This window comes from Anser cygnoides, chromosome 5 (genome assembly GCF_040182565.1).
Source record: "Anser cygnoides isolate HZ-2024a breed goose chromosome 5, Taihu_goose_T2T_genome, whole genome shotgun sequence".
NCBI classification, from domain to species: Eukaryota; Metazoa; Chordata; class Aves; order Anseriformes; family Anatidae; genus Anser; species Anser cygnoides.
The window spans coordinates 51,777,886-51,799,253 of NC_089877.1; the positions used below are offsets into that span (position 1 = coordinate 51,777,886).

General features: G+C 35.8%; 1 protein-coding gene across 10 annotated transcripts in view; it reads left to right on the plus strand.

Annotated features, from left to right (window-relative positions):
- TUNAR (TCL1 upstream neural differentiation-associated RNA) overlaps positions 1 to 21,368 on the plus strand; it is a 161,682-nt gene that overhangs the window by 111,129 nt on the left and 29,185 nt on the right. Inside the window, exon 1 of one of the 10 annotated variants that reach the window (XM_066998307.1) lies at positions 13,521 to 13,818. The exons of the other annotated variants lie outside the window; for them this stretch is intronic. The gene's annotated coding sequence lies outside the window, so the exon portion shown is untranslated. Of the gene's footprint in view, positions 1 to 13,520; positions 13,819 to 21,368 lie in introns of those variants that run through there. 10 annotated transcript variants of the gene reach the window in all.

Genomic DNA, 21,368 nt, shown 5'->3' on the forward strand with positions numbered 1-21,368 from the left:
CCTTTCATTTAGGCAGTTTGTTTGTATTTGGCAGTGTTACTGGCACATGCTCAGATCCAATCCACTTTAATCCTCAGACCTTTTACAGAAGAATAGATCTGTCATTCCATAACCTCTGTTTTAGTAGTGTAATCCAAGTGTATAGCCTTTTTTTTTCCCTTTTTTTTTTTTTTCCCTTCCCCCCAAAATTAATCCTGTTTCTTCAGGAGAGTTCTCTAACCTCACAGGTTTATTTGGTGTTTTAGTCCCAGCCCTTATAGTGCTTGAAACTTCTATTTTGGTATGATCTCCATATATAATAAATATATTATATTTATTATATATAATAAATATATTATATTTATTATATGTCTATACTGTCGTGCAAACTATTTATGAAAATACAGTGAAATAGCAGACTTAGAATGAATTTCTTTAGATATTTTTTTCAAAAAAATCTTCTTTTTAAAGTTCTTCCTTGAAACTTGCTGGTGACTACTATCACAAAAAGGATACTCAGCTGACTGAAGTTTAATTTTGTTTTCTCATGGATATTTTTGTCTACTTATTTTCTACTGTTACATGTCAATAACGACACTTGATCATTTTCCTAAAAAATATAATTAAGTTTATTTAACATGATTTGTTCTTGAAAAGTATATGTTGGCATCTACCTACGTCTTTCCTGTCTTTTAGATGTATGAGAATGATTTGTTTGACAATCTCTTACAGGATTTTTCTGGAACTGAAATTATCTGAGTTTTGTTTTCTCCTTTGTAATGTCTCTTCTGCATTTTTTAGAATAGGTGTAGGATTTGATTTTTCCCAGTTCTGTGAAACCGTACTTATTTAATCATTTGTCAGCCCTGAGATAAAAAACTGGCAGAAGTAAAATACCCACCGAGTTTTCAGCAAGCCTAACTTTTTTTTGAAACCTCTATTTTACCTATTTTCCTGCCAGTGTTCTGGTTTTATTACTCATCTCTCTGCCTCTGATGCTAATTTTGTTAGCTGTAAGGTCACAGTTGGCCTTTTTAGTGAAGACAGAAGCAAAGATGTCATTAACAGTGACCTTCTAATGACTCTTGTTGAGTAATAGACTAACATTTTTCTTAAACTTCTACTACTAATAATGGAAATATAAAGTATTTTCTCCTGCATTTTATTTTCTCACAAGTTACGTTTTGCCTTTCTGATTTTATCCCTAGACTGACGATACTCTAGTTCTACGATACTCTAATTTGTGCCCGTGATTTGTGGGGTTTTCATTTATTTATTTATTTATTTTTAAATAACGGCGCTACTAGCTCTCTGCAGTTCCTTTTTTCATTTTTACTGACATTGTGTAAAAATCTAGTACTTCCATCTCCTAGAGTTTATTGCATTCTGATGTACTCATCCCTGTGATTTATTATGCTTCTGTTCTTCTTGCTAACTGGCCGAGGATGGTCAATTCTGTCATCTATTTCCTGGTCACTCTCAGACAAGTTAATTTGCATCTGTTCATTCTCGAGTAGTTCTTCCATAGTGGCCAGAAGTACAGTCAGAAGACCTCTTCCTTTATTTAGTTTCTTCACCTTTTACAGAAACAAAAATGTCACTATGACATTTCAAGACTTTGTTGCCAGTGAGCTCCTGTTACCTTCCTTTCCCTGTGGTTGTCTGGGTAATGAAAGAGTTCCACCACAAACCAAAGCTGTCTGGTGCTCTTCAGGATTTTGCCGTTTTCCCAGAATATGCTTCATCCATCAGGTCTTTGACTAGACCCAAAACTTGACAGCATTATTTTCTAATTATCTTCCACATTTCAGCTGGTTTCTATTTGCAAATCTCCTACAATTCAGAAGAAAATCAATATACCCATGAAACAGGGAAACACCTCCTTTGTTTTCTTTTTCTGCAGGAGCTGAACAAGATACATATTTATTCTGCTAAATAATTGGGCAGCATTACAGCATTAAAATACTGATCACTTCTGAGTCAAATTATCTGTTGGTATAACTCTGATGAACTTCAACAAAATTTCTCCAGGAGAGAATATCACCTTTTTTGCCCATTGAAAAGGAGGAAAAATATGCAAATCTTTTTTATAAAATCAGAAGTTGTTTTAATTTAAATTTAAGAGCTCTCAAAACATTTGTGACATCTTTTCTGACCTCAGTAATTGTTACTCTAAACATTATATTCAGGATATTTCATAGACTTAAAATAATAACATTTTAAAAAAAATGTTTATAGACAGGAAATGGAAAATCTAGAACAAAGACAAGCACTTATCAGATCTTGTGGGTACTACATTAAAAGACAATGAGGATTTCCCCTTTGTATGATTAAATCAGATTTTAATAACTAGGTTCTTCTGCACAACTGCAGTCATTTTTTCATTACTAATGTAGAAGTTTTAAAAAAATGTTCTTCTAAAGATGAATGGAGAAAAAAATTATATTATTATTGATTTCCTTAAACTTGTCTCATATGATGGATGTACAAAATGGAAATATAGAAATTCCTTAAGCTGTGACAGGAAATACAAATCATGTGAATGGAAAGGAAGTTGCACTGGAATAAAGACATTTCAGAAGATAATGAGTTCACTACAAAACGGTCTTTATTAATAATTTTTCTATAACTCTGATGTCAGTGGAGCACCTGGTAAGACAGGGAAAAATGCATGTGGGTACATCACTTTTTTTCTCCCACTAGTAACTGAATATGTAATCAGGCTGTTGGCAAACTGAATTCAGTGAGAGGGGGAAGAACAGAAAACTCTGTGTTCAGCCTGGAGTTAGTTTTCTGATTAGTACAAATGGGGGAAAAAAAAAAAAAAGTCAACCATAAAAGGACCCATGTAACTGACTTGCTCTGATACTTCAGTTCTGAATATTCCATTCTGAATTAACATGTTTAGCTAAGGGTGAAGACTTAAGCTAAAGTGACTGTAGGCATTATCATCTACAATGATCAACATAATGTGTCTTCTGGATCTCAAATGTGATCAGGGAAAGTCTAATATGTTGTGTGAAGGAGAGTTTAACTCTATGGTGTTTCAAAAAAAAATTCTTTAAAAGAGGGCCTGGTGCCTAGGGAGAATTTATTAGGGCTGCAAGTGACCTGCTAACTGGAGTGACCTGTTGCATTCACAGATATTGTTCTCAAAGAGTGTGTTCACAGTGCAGCAGACACCAAAACTAAAAGCATCTTTGGAAATTTCATCACAGAATATGTGAATACATCCTGCATCTGTGTTTTTCATCTTTGTCCCTGTTCTTTTTTCCTAAAGTGCACCTTGTACCTCATGTGCACTGGAAATCAAATTTAGGAATTACATAATTGGCTACAAGAGGGTGGAGTGACTGCCTTATGGGGTCATCTGCTGTGCTACTTCACAGTAAATCTGAATTGATTCCTATTTCAATGAAAGAGATCTCTAGAGGAAAATAGAACAGACTTTCTTTCCTACTTTTTAATGTTGAAACTGGAAAATATGAAGTCAATTCTCAGGTGAGTCAGGAAAATATCCCAAAAGAACTTTTTGATGTATTCACCCTACTTTACATTAAATTAGATTTTTTTTTTTAATTTCCCTAAGTTAAGCAATTAGTATTCCTTCTACTTTTTTTCTACCTTTTTTTTTTTTTTTTTTTTTAAATACAGAAGCCAGGTATAATAGTTACGGAAGGCATGGGAAGTATCAGACTTAAGGAACAAATGTAAGGTACTGGTTATAATTTTTTTTTCAGGTTAGGCTAACAAAATTGATAAACTGAAATTTACTTATTGCTTTATTCTTTATAACATCCCCTTCTGGTGGAAAACCACACAGCTTTCAAGTTTCTGATGAATAAAATATCTGTATTCTGCGTTGAGTTGTACTATGCATAATATGAGCTCTAAAATTGTTAGATTGATAGAAGGGATTCTTTTCTTGCCTACGAAATTCATATCAACATTTTTAGCTTTCCACATCTTTTCTTGCTTTGTATCTAATAGATATTCTCTTATGATTTATTAAAAGCTATAGAACATGTATTTTGTTAAAACTATAGAGAAATCAAGTACTGTAACAATGAGATATTGTATAAAAGGATAGAGAAATATTTATGCAGATTCCTGTGGAATTTTTATATGTTTGCTGCATATAAATTAGCCCTATAACTTCAGTGAGGACAGACAAGAATAAATAAGTTCTGAGAACATAAAAAGTTAAAGTTTTAAATAACTTTGTGAAGGACAAAGCCAAAAAACTGGTAACAAAAAAAATATTTTTTTTCCTTTCTTCATCAGTTTAGTTATAAATACCCCAATAGTTTATGAGATATACATACCTGAAAGTGTGAAGACTGTGAGATTAAAAGCTTTCTAAGTGGACATGCTAGAGAAAATCTCTCTGTAAATTCAGTTTGACTGAGGGCTCTCTCTTTGTTCTGGATTTCATTACAAAAGCTTTGCAGAATTCCAATAAATAATAATTTATGATGTAAATTTTATATCAAAGTACAAATGAGAACAGAATTTGCTTTATTGTATTCATCTTGAAACTGTTTATATCAGAAATATAACTCTTTGTAATGATCATCCACGCAATGATGTTGTATTTAATGAGGATCGGTTGGGAGAAGTTTGTAGAGAAGATGTTTAGAAAGAGAAATACAATGTAATAAATTAAATATACTGCAGAACTAGGTAATTTCTCCTGATGTCTGTGCATACTTGCTGAATTTATTTACAGTCTATGACACAAAATATACATTTATGAAAAAAAGTTAATGGTTCTCTTCAAGAGAATGTATATAACATTACATTTTTAAAATGTTGGATGAACATTAAAGTTGCAAAAGCCAAGAAAAAAAAAAAAAGCAAAGTTTGAAAATTCATGATTAGTGAAAGAACATGCACATCATATACTGCATGCATATAGTATGAGAAGGGGACTCTTATTTACAGCTTACTGAATATCATATTAGGGTTGTATTTAGTAGATAATGCTTTGGAAAATGGGACTTTCTTCAGAGATAATCACTCCTCTAAAATATAATCATTTTTCCATTAAAAAAAAAAAATAAACACCAAAAAAAAAACCACAACAACCCAAACCCTCAAGTTCTTACCCTGCCCCCACCCCCAAACCTGAAATCACCTACCTGTATTGGAAGTTGTAATCTATTAAATACCCAGAATTTTAGAAATGCATGGATAAAGCTTTATTATCTTTTCTGTCTGTGAAAACTACATGTATTTTTAAGACCATAAGGAGATAGTATATGGAGGAAATAGTATATGAAAATGATATGCAAAATGGCATATGCCCATGGTTGTATATGTAATAATAATACTGTCACTGACTTTGGGGATCTTCATCTTCCATCATATAACTATTTTATGGCAACTATTTGATAGAATAAGTACTGGATATATCTTTTGAAATACTTAGCAAAAAATAATATTATTATCTAAAACTAACTGCAGACTTAAATATGCACAGTTAGAAGGAAATGAGCCTAGGCAGACCCAAGGAACTGTAATGGCTTTGCCTTCACAGGAGGTGATATTTTCTTCACAGGATGTAAAGATCTTTTCCATCCAATATTAGATGTTGTAAGACAGAGGAGAAAACTCAGACATCATGAATGGAAACATATTTATTAAAAAAAAAAAAGTGCAACTTTTAAAACATATTCTTTAGTAGAAAAATCGTTCAATGTTTATGAAACTGTTTTAGATTTCCAATAGGTCTAGGCACGTGTCCGGAAAAAAAATAATGATTAAAATTCTATTAAAAAGGAGCGTGACACTCCTTGTGCAGGCAGTCAGGTGTCCAAACCCCCTGTCACTGGCAATAAGCATCACTGAGAACAGAGCTGCCTGAGCTGAGCGGCCACCTCGGGAGGGGTCACTGCCCAGGATCTGCTGATGGAGAGAGGCAGACCAAGAACGGCTATGAAACTGTATGGTGCTCTCTGGTGGCTTTGCTGAGTTAAGTCTTTCCAAAGCCTTCAGCCAAAGCATTCACAGAAGTTTGGCTCTAATCTTTCCCATAAATTTCAGTCTCAGAACTGCATAACAAGTTAATTCATTGGTTCCACTTAATTTTTAAGCAGCTGAAAGTATCCAGCTTTTGACCATTGTCTGTCTCAAAATACTTGAGTTTTACTGTTCATCAAGTAACAACACATTGTCCATTATATCTTCTGTGTTAAAACAACAACAGAGAAACAAGTCCTCTTACTTTTCTCCTGCAAAAAAATTGAGAGTAGATTCTAACAAGATAGCTAAAAGAAGAAATTGTTTGTCATCATTTGTAGCAGAAATATAAAAAAGATTAATAAACTACCAGTTATGAAGTTAGGTACAGAATTTAGAAAAATGCTGTGTTCACACAAGAAGTTATTACTTTAACATAGATGGAAAATAGAATAGCTTGAGCTTTTATGGCTCCTTTGAAACCGGTTGCTAGAGCACTTTGCAAAATTTAACTATTTAGGAGTGTTTGGAATTCTAAACTACCCCTGGGTAAAGTGTTCACATTACTGAAAGCTGTACAGCAACTGGAGTTTAAAATGGAGAGTGGAGAAAAACATATTACTTGTTTGAATCTGTAGGAATTATTTGATGTAGTTAGGAGGTAATTTCCCAAGCTGGATTTTGTCTAAAATTCTGCAGTTGTCACCTGAAGCTTATGGGAAGAGACACAGGATATTTCATGAGAACAAGTTATTGTGACCCTTGCATAATGCCTCAGGACAGATGATTCAGGATGGTTTCTTTTGACAAAGTGCTGGTACAGTATAAGCGTAGGTAAGAATGCTATTTATTGCAAGCTTGCCAGTCTGAAGTTTCTATATCTTGTTGTTCTTGTCATTCTTAAAAAATAAACTGTACAAGAAATCTGGTAGACTAAAGACAAGGAGAGTTACTCTTCAATGGGGATTGTTAAGGAACGCACAGGTAAGATTGCAAAAAGTTGTTTTGTAATGTTTGAAATTTTACTTCCTGTAGACTTCATATAATGGTGGAGTTCTCTGATATGTAGTAGGCTAGTTGTGTAAAGCATTATGTCAGGACCTTGTGTAATCTTGTTCTGAGGATGAGGATAAAAGTACAAGCTAAAACCAAAAAACCAAACAGTGGTAAATTCTGGAGGAATAAGAAAGAGCAAAGCATATAAATACCTACTACATGAGACTATAATGTCTACAAGGGGACTGAAAAGCTAAAACTTTCTTATGAATACGATTTTTTTGACTTTAGACAGTGTTTTCCATCTGTGGATTGAAAAGCATTTTACTAATCCTAATGAAAGCATCACATCTCTTTGTGGGAAATACATATTATGTCTGGTTTGCATATGGGTAATGATGATAATACTAGCTCTCAGTTTTCAAATACTGCTCTCAAGTGCTCCCTTCAAAAGCTGCAAGTTGAAATAAAATTGAGCTGTGTTGATGAAAAGGAGGTAAAAATAACTGATTTTGGACAGAAGTCCTTTTAACCTTTCCAGATTGTTTTTTCCATGACAGTCACAAGAGTGTGCTTACACAGTGAGAATTCTCATTGTGTCTAGTTAAGTCATGTTAATTAGAAACAGGACTATGGACTCATTATGTTATTATATTCTTATTTATATGTAGCTTGGTTGATATATGGTGGTTCTGTTGAGTTAATGAGTCATGTGAGATGCAAACACACTTTCTTTTTTCGTTCAAACTCTTTGAAGTACATTACCATCCCTGCTGTGGACGTGCTCAGGAGAGGGCTGTGGTCACAGGCTGTCGGTAATGCAAATGTTGTTATGTATTGATGCTGGAACTGAGTCTTTCATATGTCTTTTTATCACAGACCCCAAAAATCTTTCCCATGCAATGCATGTATCAAAGCAGCTACTAATACAAAATACCTGCACTTTATTTATCTGTGGTTTATCAAGCAATACAGACTAGCATATGTTGAGAATGATCATAATACATTCATAATCATTAAGCACTGTCTATTGTTGAAGGTATGAAATTCAAGAAAAAATTAAAAGAAAGAACAACAAAATCCATCACATCTGTTCAAGATGTACACTAATAAAAGTCTGCTCCTACAGCCATGCTTGAGAGAAAGCTGGGTGCTTCAGGCAAGCAGACGAAACTGGATCAGAGTTGGCAGTTGGCTAGATGGCTTCCTGAGGTCCAACCTGAATTATTCTATGAGTTCATGATTTTTAATAAAACTCTTTTTTTTTTTTTTTCCCCAGTAGTTGCTACCATTCCTTCCCAAGTTGGGATCCTTGGCAGCACTGACACTTACTGGGTCTTGAATGAGCAGTGCTATGTGGAAAATAACATACAACATTGAAACTGAAACATGGAAACATAAATTAAGATGTTCTCATGGATCAGAAAACGTTCTACTAGTTTTTACTTACCAGCTATGAGCTGGAAGTTGCCATTCTGGCCCACTAAGACACAGTAACTGCCATTAAGAGTATATATCTAATCCATACTGATGCAATGAAAAATTGCTGAGCTTAAACTGTTCCTTCGACAGCTTATTGGATGGTGACTTTTCATTTATGAATAATATGGAAAGGGTGGAGCAGTAATTTCTGAAATTGCTCCAGCCAGTTTTGTAAGAACAGGCCTTTGTCCTCGGTGAGAAATCCATTTGATTCTATGTGTCCAGATTCTAGGTACCTATATATCATGTAGCAAAAAATTAATAACTTAAAGAAATGTTTTCAGACAAATTCGTCAGTCGAACCTTAGTCCTGAAAAGTTAGCTAGAACTGTTTAAAAAGACAAATGACCAAATTACAATAATGTTCATCTTTTCCAAATTATTGCCAATTATTTGATCCTGGAGAATAAATCAGGGGAGAATTTGATCCAGGTAGTTAATTACATGACCTGATCAAGCTGCAGTTCACAATTTTCTTCCTTCCTATCCAATTCCAGGTAGCTTCTGCCGGGATTCCAGTCTATTTGCCTAACACCTTTGCCCTTTTCCATGTGTTTCAATGCTGTCACATATTGCCCTCCTCAGTCTACACCTCTCTTCTCTCTATCGCTTTTCCTGCATCATTTTTTTTTCTCTGATGTTTCCATTTCTTCTTTGCCCTAAGCCTTTGCACCACTACTTTGATCCCTGACCTGAGCTTTGATTAACTCTTTCTTCTTTCTGGGTCTGAGTGCATTGTATAATTTATCTTTTATCTTTAGGGGGATGAGGGGTGATTGAGCACTTTAGTTTTTTCAAGAGCTTATTGACCTAGCTCATTTCTGAGTGTGATTCATGCTTGGACCTTATACAGTTTATAAAAACCTGAGGGAAAAAAATGGCTCTACCTCCATGTATCCTGATGTCTTACTATAGTATCCCTTCATTCATCAACAAGGATGATGTCTACAACTGTATTACAGCCCTCCCTTAATGCAGCTGAAGGATCAAAGTCATTTTCCTTTGATGAAGGTGCTGTAGGGCAGCTTCTTTCTCTTCCTGGACAAGAAAAATGCTGCCTCTTTCTCAAGCTTGGCTTAGATGTTAGAGCACTTGTATAATGTAATCACAAGACTATTAAATATGAAGTTGTTTGTCAGTTTAGATTGATGTTGATACATGCATCGGCATGATCTAGATGCGTTCATGTACAAGTACTACTCTTTTTGCAGGGAACATGATCTGCTTAGATGTCCAGGGGACTATCTGAAGGTAGTCCAATGGCAGCCAGTCCAGCTCTGCAGCATAAGAACTGATTCTATATCTGACAAAAGAGAAGTGCTTTAGCAGGCAGTCGAGCTTAATCAAAACCAAACACAGTTATTGAATTTCTTGCTGTTGTTGGTACAGTTAGAAGTAACCATGAACAGTTATTTTAAAATATTGCTGAACTGAAGCCAAAGATGAATCTTAAGTGTGCTGACTCAGCTTCCTCATTCTTATGTACAGGGAGTTGTTCTTTAAGCATAAATAAATTTATTCTGCATATTAATACAGATATGCAGAGAGAACATCAGGATTTCTGCTTAAAAATAAAACTAGCATAATAATTAAAAATGCCCATTTCCACTCCTGTTTTATTCTGTATTCCAGATTTGTTATTCTTAGAAGATTCTGTACTCTGGACAATGATAACTTTTAGTAGTGGGAGGAGGTGATTTTTTTTAGGATTTTCCTTAGGTCTTGTGATTATTTTACCTTTTGATTAAATTGAACCAAAGAAGTTGGGCAGGATATATTACTTAGTGCAAACAACTTGCCAAGATGCATAGAGGGCATTGGTTAGCCTAGGATTCTCTGAGCAAGTCACAAGGAAAAAGTACATTTGAATGTCTCTGGTGCTCAGGGACATGCATGTAATATTTAAAATGAATTGATCCTCATCTGTCAAAGCCTTTTTCATGCTAGAATAGTATGTGTGAAAACCTAAATGACAGTGTAAGACTTGTATGCTTGCTAGCATCCTGGCTCTTTGAGGGGTTACATTCAGCTCCTGCTGACTTTCAAGGGGAGCTGAAGATGCTCAGAGTACTTCCTGGGACACACAGACTCTCCCAGGACTAGAGAGGGTTACCTGTAAGACCTCTGCAATGGTAGTGTCACCTTCCGATGTGAAAATGACCCTTGGAATAAACTCCATTTTTTATAATCGGTAGCTGAAATGCCGTATTGCACAGAAAACTATAGATCCTCTAGTGTTATTAATATCCTAAACTTTGGAACATACATACACACTGACCTCTGTTCCTAAAATGTAACTGTGAGTGCTGTGAGTATTTTGTACTATTTAAAAAACAGTGTATCTTCAAGCTGGAAAACATAAGGCAAGCATTTTTACACAAGGATTATTAGATCTGATGGAAGAGGGGTAATTCAGATATTCAAAATAACTTCTAGAGGCAGATCCACTTTGTAGTGTCAAAACATGGAAGTTCTTGATGCTTAACAAGATAGTTACAAATTTAATGACCACACTTTTGTTTCTGAAAGCAGCTACTGATATCTGGTATCTCTCTTTTCTATCTTTTTCTCTTACTGCCCAATGCTAAACTGGTCCGGATTTTCAGGTGCCCAGATGTCTGTCGATTTGACATCAGACCTTTTTCAAAGACTTCTTGGGCAGGGAACTCAAAAATGTTCGGGCATGCTAAAAGGACAGAGTCGTGATAAGCGTATTTAAAAGTCAAGTGTGAACTGAAAACAAGATGGGCATTGAGAATTCTGCCACAAAACACCACAAACTCGGTTGCACTGACAGTGCTGGGGTTGGTATCACCTGCCACAGTGGAAAATATGTGTTAGTGTGCAGAAAGCACTGCATACTGTGTTAGTGGTTGTTTCTTTCCATGTACAGGTGCTGCTCTTTACTTATGTGTACTGTGATAGATGCTGCAATGGTTTTAGTGTTCTTTTATCACAGGGGTACTGCATGCGATGCTTTGTCAGTGGTTTGGCTGGAAAGCAGCTCTTTGTTAATGGGAAGGCCCCTGAAAAGAGCAGATACACAGCTAGGTTGCAGTTCACACAAGAGGGAGATTTTCCTAAGGACCCAGATGTGGTGCTGGAGTAGAGCTGGGGCAACTCAAGTTGTCCCTGAAACTTGCTGGACTGAGTGGTAGGCTAAGATTTCCTCCATAACACTTAAAAACCTGTCTTTTCACCTTCCTATCTGCAGCTTTTGCAGAGGGAGTGGAGCTGCTGAGTGTCTGGAAAGAGGACTTACCTTTCCACCCGCCCATCAGAGACAAAGGGAATTGCCGGCCTGTTAGTGCCTGAGGACATGCGAGCAAATGCTTCCTCTACCCGAAGATCAGCAGCCATAGCATTATCAAAGGGCAGGCAGATTTCCATGCACATATAAGCTTTGGATACTCGGATACAGCAAAATACAGAGTTGTGAATATGGCAAAGGAAAGAGTATGCAAATTAAACTTAGTGCTACAGCTTTTTCAGGCAAAGCCCTGAGCTATCAGTGATTTCTTAGGCAAGGATTTGGGATTTGCTGTATCTTGTGTGTGACTCAGAGCTCAAATGTGAAATGTAGTCTTTTTTTTTTCTTTTCTTTTTTTTTCCACATTTCACATTGTCAGTATATCACACAGAGGTGCATTGGCTCCAGCCTCTCTAATAACTCGGCTAAAGGAAATAAGGGTTGATTTTTTTAATTTTATTTTTTTTCTAGAATGCAGTGTTTCCACTGATTAGAAAGAGCTAGGTTCAGCTCTGCTATAGAGAAAAAAGAAGCAACTGACAGTATTGAAGTGTTAATAATTAGAAAGCTTTAAATTTTTGTAGACCACCAGGTTCTACAAGATTTGGTGGCATTGAAGGTGGGCAGTATGAAAGGTGACAGCTGGACTGTAAATTTTTGCAGCTGGGGAATATCTTTGTTTTATGCTTGACTAACACTTAGCTCAGTGGCATTTTGGTCTACAACTGGACTCATTGTACAAATAAATGGGATGTTTTCTTTTTTGGCCCTGAAGGGAACAGGCATGTGCTTGTACGGCATGCATTATCTGAGCAAATTCAGACCCAGCATCACACTGTTACATCTGTGAGAGCTCCAGGTCACAACAAGCTTTCAACCAGCTCCTTCCAAGATGTTTTTGGTGAGTTTGTGGTCTTGCTGTGCACTGATGCCCAGGGGCACAGAAACCAGCTGGCAAAAGCCCTTGTCATCAGCCTCTCAGAATATATTTTCATGGGCTTCAGTGGGATTTGGATTAGGCTTTTTAGGCTGAAGTTTCCATCACTTGGTGCCAGTAATTGGGTCAGCTATTCAAAAGTGTTCAGCACTTATGATTCTTGCAAAAACCTTCATAGTCATGTTTTCCAGCAAGTCCAAAGACCTGGTGTGTTTTAGGCTAATGAAAGAGCAGCCACAAATGTGTTTGTTTCTATCTAGGGGATGCAGCAATAAATAAATGTTCATTCTCCACATATGCCCCTAATAATACTGGTAATGATAAAATGTTCTGTGGTACTGGTAAATGCAGCTTTCACATACATATCCTTGATAGATTTTGGAGCTTTCTAATACATTTCTGAAGGAAGTAGAAACAATTACAGTAGACAAATATACCAAATTTTCTTTCCCTCTTCCTACCTGTTTGTTTCTAATCAGCAGAAAGCTTCTAATTTCCTTTCCTCTCTGGCATGCTAGAAATTAACAGAGGAAGTGCACATGTTATTTCACTTTGCCAGAGACTGGCTTATACAACAGATTTTTACTCTGTAAGACAGATTTTGCTGTATTTGTGCTTTTTTCATCTCCCCCTGAGGAGCATTAACTCAAAGCAATCACAAGACACCCATCCTTGACTGCTGCTTCTTGAACAGTTATATCTTCTTTTCTTCTTGCTTCTTTATTTGAAGCATTTTTTTTAATATATTAATAGGGAAAAGCAACAATCAAAACAAAAAAATCTAAAGGCTGTCTCCTATCCAAAAATCCTAACTGTGTGATGTGAGAAAGCTTGAACATACAAAATACTTTTGTTCCTGTAGAATTTGCTTTCAAAAACTGCATCCTTTCTACTGAAATGAAGAAAGGTAGAATGCTCTGCAAAGTGCAGTATTGAAAAAGGAAGATGCGTACACACTTGGAAAATGCTGAGCTGCTTGGGAAGCTATAGACAGTGCATGTTTATGGAGCTGGTTTTTTAAGCAATCTCCAGAGCTTGAATGGATTACAGTGATATTTTAACAAGGCTGCTGGCATCCATCACCAGCTTTCACTTACTGAGAAGGCTGAAAGATGGAAGAATGTAATTATTTCCGAGTAAGCTAAATGCTAGTGGCTGATTGTCACAAGAACTTCGGTGCTTTAAACTTCTTAATCTCCTGCCAGGCAGACAGGTAAGTCTCGTGGGCTTCTCTGCCAGCCTCTGTTTTGGTAAGGGGCAAGGGCTCACAGGGGACTGGGATCAAAGGCAAACTGTATTTCTTAAATGTTAAATATGCAGTATCGCACCTTGTCATTTTCTGTCTGTCAAGTTACAAATTCACTACCTATAGGCTGAAATATTTCCGTGAAGATATTATTGCTTTCCTTAGCCAGGATCTGCCTATCATTCCAGGCTAATCCCTAACATATGCAATTTTTGCATACATTTATATGCTACTGGAAAGGGACACGTACATAAATCATCCCTACCTAGTGAAGTATCTCTGTTTAAACCTCTTTCTGTCATCCTGTAATTACTTCTAGATTGATTGCTATGGTTAAAGCAATGTTATTCCATGTGATAGATGTGATAATATGTATAGGACTAACCTTCTAAAGATGATTTTGGTTGAAGAGCTTTCCCCTGAAAGTACAATTTCCTGAACTCAGATCTTCGGGCAGCTTATGTTACAGATAAGGTCTGCAGCACTGTAGAAGTACAGTGGTAAACAAGGGGTTTCCGAGCTCACAAGTGGGAATCTAACAGCATCAAAAATAGATATTTCTTTCTCTTTCGCCCTTGAAAGAACTGTTATTCTCTCTAAGTAATGGCACTGCTGTGCCTCTAGAGGTGAGGCTTCCGATTTGAAGACTTTTAGCATAAAAGACCTGATTACCATTTAGAAAAAACAGAAGACCTTTTGGCCATAAATAGGTTTTGTCTTAATGAAGCTTTTTTCTGTTGTCTTCTGAGAAGGCTTACCAGCTTTAAGAATTGCTATGATTATTGAAAGGCAAAGATTTTACATGTTTTTCTAAGTTTTGTTGTTGTTGTTTACAGGAATGATAGTCAGAGAAGAGAGTATTTTAGGCTAAAATATAAATGCATATTTCTTTTTTCTTTTTTTTTTTTTTGATTTAAAATATGGTTGTTTACAAAAAGCAATTAATTTAAGTTCTATTTTCAATCTGGCTATGATAAATGAAACAAAGCCTGCTGGCAGACACAATTCTAAATAAATTTCTAAGAATAATTAGATGTGTAATTAACAGAAGACTGAGTTATTATCACTTTCTCCTCTGTATAATAATTCTGCATAAAAACATGAGAAATGGCTCTCATTAAAATCTCACAGCAGATCAATCCACAAAAGGGAGTGAAACATTAACACAAAGCATTCAAGATGTGCAAACACTGTGATTAATTAATTAAACAGAGACTGGCACAAAAAAAAAAAATCTAAAACCAAAGGGAATGATTAAGAAATCTATACTTCTTAAAAGATATGTTTTTACACCCCACACTTTCTTTTATTTTTTTCCCCCAAGGAACTCTTCAAAGTCCCTTGTGAATCTATATTTGTATATTTTGCTTTTATCTTTTTGTTCTGAAGAATCAACCTAAACACCTGTGCTTTATTCATCTGTAAAATTTCAAAATATTAATCAGTGGAGTGAGTGATTATTTAGGAAGGATTCAGAAGTGCATGGCAGAGGGCAGCTGATGGGGTTTGCTTTCCTCAGCTAAGGGGCATTCTCTGTTGAAGTTTAGGGATTTGCTGCTCTGATTTCAATGACTTTCAGCAGAAGGCTGCTTATGAAGGTACCTCTGCTGGTGGCAAACAGAAGCAAACCAAAGAGCCGAAAAGTCTTTTGTGAAAAACAGAATAATTAGGAATGCTTTGAAGGGCTCTACCAGCCTTTCTGGTACTGAGATTCTGGAGAACAATGGTATTCAGAGTAGAAATGCCAGCAGTTATTTAAATCTTCGCTTGTGTCAAATTCCTCAAAATGCATTTACTCAAGTACTATGCGATATTATGCCAATACTCATTCTCTGCTTTTTAGCGTATTTAATATTTTTTAGGGCTTCTCTGGTTGCTGTGCAGTGTTCAGTCCAGCAAAGTTGTCCTGTGTGTAGTGCAGTAGTTAAGATCTCCAAGTGAATCCTACGAATATTCGGGTTATGTTACTTTTCCTAATGCTTGGAAGTCCCTACCTTGCCTTGTTTAAAATCCAGCTTTAAAAAAAAAAAAAAAAAAAGGAATTTTTTGTTCTATGGTATCAAATAGTAATGTCATGTAACACACACCCAAGAGCTTAACAGAACTGTAGTAAGACTAATTTAGTCAGTGTCTGTCTAATCCTTCATTAGCATACTATTATGTATTTTTGCTCAGTGGGTATATTGCCTGTTGAGAAATAATGTGAATATTTATTCAGCAGTAAAAGTGTTGCTGCTTAACTTACTCAAGAGCTTTTTTTACCATGAGTGAACATTTTTATCTAGAAAAGGATTTCAGGCAGATGATCACCCTTGGGATTCAATGAATTCATGCATTGCATGTCCTACCTTACTACATGGCTGTACAGAAAGATTGCTGTTCTTCTAACTAGACTCCAGTCTGAACAGAGGCACTGCAAACATGCAGCCGCCTCTCAGAAAACCCTGCCCGTCTTACAGAATGGGTTAATGTACACATGGATGCAGTTGATCTAAGCAGGATCACAGGTGCAGGTCCATCTCAATTTGGTGCAATAGACTAAGCAGTTTTGATAAGACAATGCCAGTCTCCTAGGAACAGAGTGCTTTGCTACCCAAGTCAGAGGAGTTAGGATCAGACCACTCATTTTGACCTGTAACTTGTGTTTGGTATTGATGACCCAGAAAAAAAAAAGAAACAAAAAGAAAGAAAGAAAAAAGTATCTGACATTTTTTAAATCTGTTGAGATTATTGATTTATATTCTTGTATGCTAAGAAGTTTATTTCTAAACAGTTTTTTTCTTTATTCAAAGAAAAATATATTTAGTGCATGCATTTTCTGTAGTGAATATGGCTGCACTACTAGCCAGGTATTCATATTTTTGATACATTTTTGATAAAGATGTATTGAAATGCTCTTAGTGTTAGGGTGACATATGGAAAGCAGTATGACATTACCAGTATATAGTGATTTTTAACTGGTGCTAGCAGTTGCGATGAACAGTTATTACTGTGTATCTACTGTTACTAGCTTCAAAGATGTAAAATGTCACTGAAATTGTAAAATGTAGGTTTACTTTTCTGTAAATGAAATTAGAATCAGATCCTTTATTTCAGATTAACCTGTGAAAGCATGAACAAACCCAACAATTAGTAACCAACAGTTAGTAACCACAAGCAGTAACCATCTATCTTTCCTTATTCAGTTAGAGATTAAATTGGAGTAAAGTAGCATTTATTTAAAAATAAAGAGAACCACAGTTCTAAAATGTTTTCCATTTTACTGGCTTTACTTACCACTGGTTGTACAAATTTCTTACTGATGCAATTTTTTTCCAACTGTGATATCCTAGTCAGATTTGCACTGATGTAAACTAGAAAAAAATAAAAATGGTTTTAAATATAGAATATTGAAAATAATTATTATAGTAATATTATATTGAAAGTACATTAAAAATAGTTTTTAGAAATGTTAAATATGCTAAAAATAGATGTAACTGTGTGTCTATGCTCTGCCATGCTTTTGGATACTTTCTTGATAGAAGGTATATTTCTTACTGTTAAATTTTCCAATTAATTGTTGATGATGATCTGAAAATGCATTCACTGAAGCTCAAATTCTTATGAATGTATTATATGACATTTAAACTAAAAAGGCAAGAAATCAATTCAGTTGTTTGTGTTGCAATTGACTGAATAGTAATTGAGACACAGGATATTGAAAGGTCAAAATGAGAAACATTTCCAGAAAAATTCTTTGCAAACCATTTTCACAGGCTGTTAATTAAAATTTAACACATAATTGAATTATACCTTTTATTTCATACTTAATAATTTACAAGATCTATTAATATATTTGCATATATGTTAAAATTATTGTATCTTTTATATATAACACTGCTTTTAAAAATGTAATTCAGTTTTCAAATGACAGTGACTGGAGAAGGTACAGCTTACAATCAATGAAGGAATGGTCTCTATCAGGTATTTGAATATGACTGGGATGAAGGCCAATATTCTGGTAAGAAAGGAAGGAAAGAAGGAAGGAAGGAAAGAAGAACAAACGAGAAAGAGAGAGAGAGAGCTATTTCATTTGCTTCCAGTGGCAGGCAACTGTGTGTACTGGGGAGTTGAGTTCCCACGTCATTCGTTGAGAGCCCACAGGGGTGGCCCCAAGAAGGCACTTCCAGATGGTACCTCCATCATTTTGAAGCCCAAGGTCTTGCACTACAGGCCCTAGTTATCTGCAGCCCTGAACACCAAGGGATGCTGCCAGTCTGATTCACCTGCAGGAGCTCATGGGTTTGGTAGGACACTAGGTGCCCCTTTGCAGGGAAATGGAGGCTGACCAAGTCCCACTTGCTCTGGTCCTTAGGCTCACAGGACAGTCATTTTCTCAAAGAGGGTGATAGTACTACTGAAAGGATGGAAATGTGGGAAGAGGAAAGATAAATAGAGAATGTAATAGAAACAGAACATGTGCTTTAGTCAGCCTTTGAATGCATAATAAAAAGCATTTATATGAGATGAAATTCAAGCTTGTGAAAGTGAAAGATGCTGTACTTGCTTTCTCTAAGGGACTGAATTTTATCTAAACAGCTTTGTATTTTCTAAATTTAAAAAAAAAAAATCTACGTGAATGTTGACATCTCCAAACCTATGTTTGCTGCAATTTCTATTAATAATCTGATGGCTCCTCCTTATATGGCAAACAGCTTGATTTCTTTTTGAAATCAGCAGTTGTTGACTCGTTTCCTTTCTATGGTTGTTATATTTCATTGCTTTGTCCTTCAACTGCCCTTGCCTAGCACTTTTTATGAAAATTTCTCCAATAAAGCACTTCAACACTGTTTGGTGTTCCTCCTTGCAAAAATAAAGTACAAAACATAGTACATTAAAACAATACAATACAATAAGTTGTTTTCACACTTTTTAAAGATGTCACTGTTGAGGATAAAAGCAGGCACTGACATGAAAGTAATGGGCTAAAAGGGAAAAAGATTAAACAATTGCAGCTTATGTCAAAAGACTTATTTTACTATGCTTATGGAGAAAAATATTCATGTAGATTCAATAATTTCTTTGTAAGAATTTGGAAAATCTCTCCACCTTTCTCTGTCACCTTAGTCTAAACATTCGCAACTTTTCCAGCCTTTCATTCCTCCCAGGTACATACTCACCTCTAATCTTTTCTTTATATATTTCTCCATTTTCCAGTACTACTTACCTGAGATCTTGTGCTAGAGTCCCTATTCTATCTAATATTTCATAAAACATTATACAAATTCAAAGGATTTTTTTTTTCTTATGCTCTTAAATGGGGCCATCTTTTTCCATGAGTTGGAAAGACTCATCGGTCACAACAGTCATGATACCCAGCTGTATTTCACCTCCTCCTTTCTGTCACACCATTTTGTTCAGAAAAGAAAAAAGGAATCCTGAAACAGTATGTAAGCCTACTATAGCAGATAGAGGAAGAAGTTCTCCCTTGTTTCCCTGCTCCTACATTTTGTGACTCATTTTCTAAGCCAAACACCCTCTCTTTGGTTCTGTTTCCTTTTACAGCCATTAATGTACATCTCCACAGACCCATAATTTCACACTTACAACCCAATGGTCATTGTGTGACAAACTACTCCCTAAAAAAAAAAAAAGAAAAAGAAAAAAAGGACAGAAGAGTGAAAGCAAATATAAGGTTTTAATCTATAAAGGGAAGAGACTGATAAAAAAAAGATAATTAATTTTAAACACATAAGAGGCAGTTGCAAAGAGGAATGGAGGAGCTCTTTTTCTTTATTGTAGTGAAAAAGACAAGAAATATTATGTTTAACTTTGCATCAATGGAGCTTAGAAATACCCTTTTTATAGTCATGGTAGTGAGGCATTGGAATAAATTACCTTTCAAAAGCATGGAGACTCCAGAAAGGAGACTTGTAAGCACTGGTTAGAAAGGCGTTTCCTAAGACTAGCATGTGGCTGTGAGATAGAGGTAGGTTTTTCTCTTTCAATCCTGCTTTTTATTATTCCTCAGCACTTTGTTGCAAGCATGTAAACTTGTGGGCTGAAGGGAGTAATATCAGATATGAGCAGTGACCCATAAAAAAAATACATTATTTACATCAACCATTGCTAAGGAATCCTTTCTGGATTCGTAACAAAATACATTATTTACCTCAACCATTACTACAGGAAGCCTTTCTGGATTTATTCCTACCCAGGAACAAAGATGAGGTGCTATGAGAGATGGTCAGAAGAAATATCCAAATTGTCAGAAGAGATTAAGGGATAGTGAATAGTACTGATTTTATTTTATTACATAAATTGATGACCATATACGTCAGGAACAGTCTATGTGCATTGTATTATCTTAGTTTCAGTGTGTTTAACCTATGGTTAGTAGGCTAGGAAAATGTTTTTTAGAAAAAAACATTTACCTGGAGGTAGTTCAACTATAGGTTTTTTTTTTTCTTAGAAATATCCTGCAGTGTCTTGTTGATAGGAGACTAAATGACCTTCATTTACTAAATCAATATTGAAATTCCCATATTCCTCTCTAAGCTGTACCAGGAGGATGAAGTAAACACTTGTATCTGTAGTCATATTGGATGAATTGAAAATGTTCTGTGATCTATGTCAAACAGCAGCTCTACTAACTGATCCAATGGTCCTTGCTGAAGTTTAAATATACTTAAAGCATCTAACTCTGCTAAGAAAATGAAGCTACACTGTAGATCTTGCTTTATAAAGCATGAAAGCAGAGTGTGGTGGGGCTAAACTACTGTCACAAAAGTTACTCTTTTACTTAAGATAACCTGTCCCCTTTTCACCGAGGCCCGGTGCTTGCCATTTAGATAGCACATGTGAGCTATAGGTTGGAGTTTTTTAAGGGGAGAATTATCTGTCTATGTGACTGCAGACTAAGGCATTTCTCACAGCCTTGCCCTTTAGCTTATCCTATCACTATAACAGAAATAAAGAGCTGATGTAGCTTGGGTCTTTGACAGTAATCACGTGTGAGCAGTTTGGCCAAGATCTGATATTACACTGAGTACCGGATCCCAGGGGGAGAAATCCTGAGGTCTTTTCATTTCTTAGATCTTACCTGGTCAATGGGAACACAGCTTAGTCAGTGTTGAGCAAATGCCATGATCTGACTAAGGATTTATCCAACACAAGAACAATATCTTGTTTTGGATACAGTTTGAGAAGCGCTGTTTGTGTTACGAAACTTATTTTGGAAACAAGATGTTTGGAAATGTCTTGTTTTTCAGTTTACTGAGCCACAGAAGTCAGCAGAAACCCTGCCACAAACTGCAGTGGTCAGGTCCTTCTCAGGGTATGTCAACTTGGCATCAACCTTGCAAAAATCCTCTGCCGTTCTTCTAGGGCCATCAGTTGAGGCACTCTGGGAGGAATTTCTCAGGGACAGCTCCAGTTATCCTCTTTTATGGGCCAAAACTAAACGGCATCATTGTTGCTTTTCTCCTGTGAGTGAGTTAAATGCGACATCGGTGAAAGCAATGGCAAGGTGATGTCAG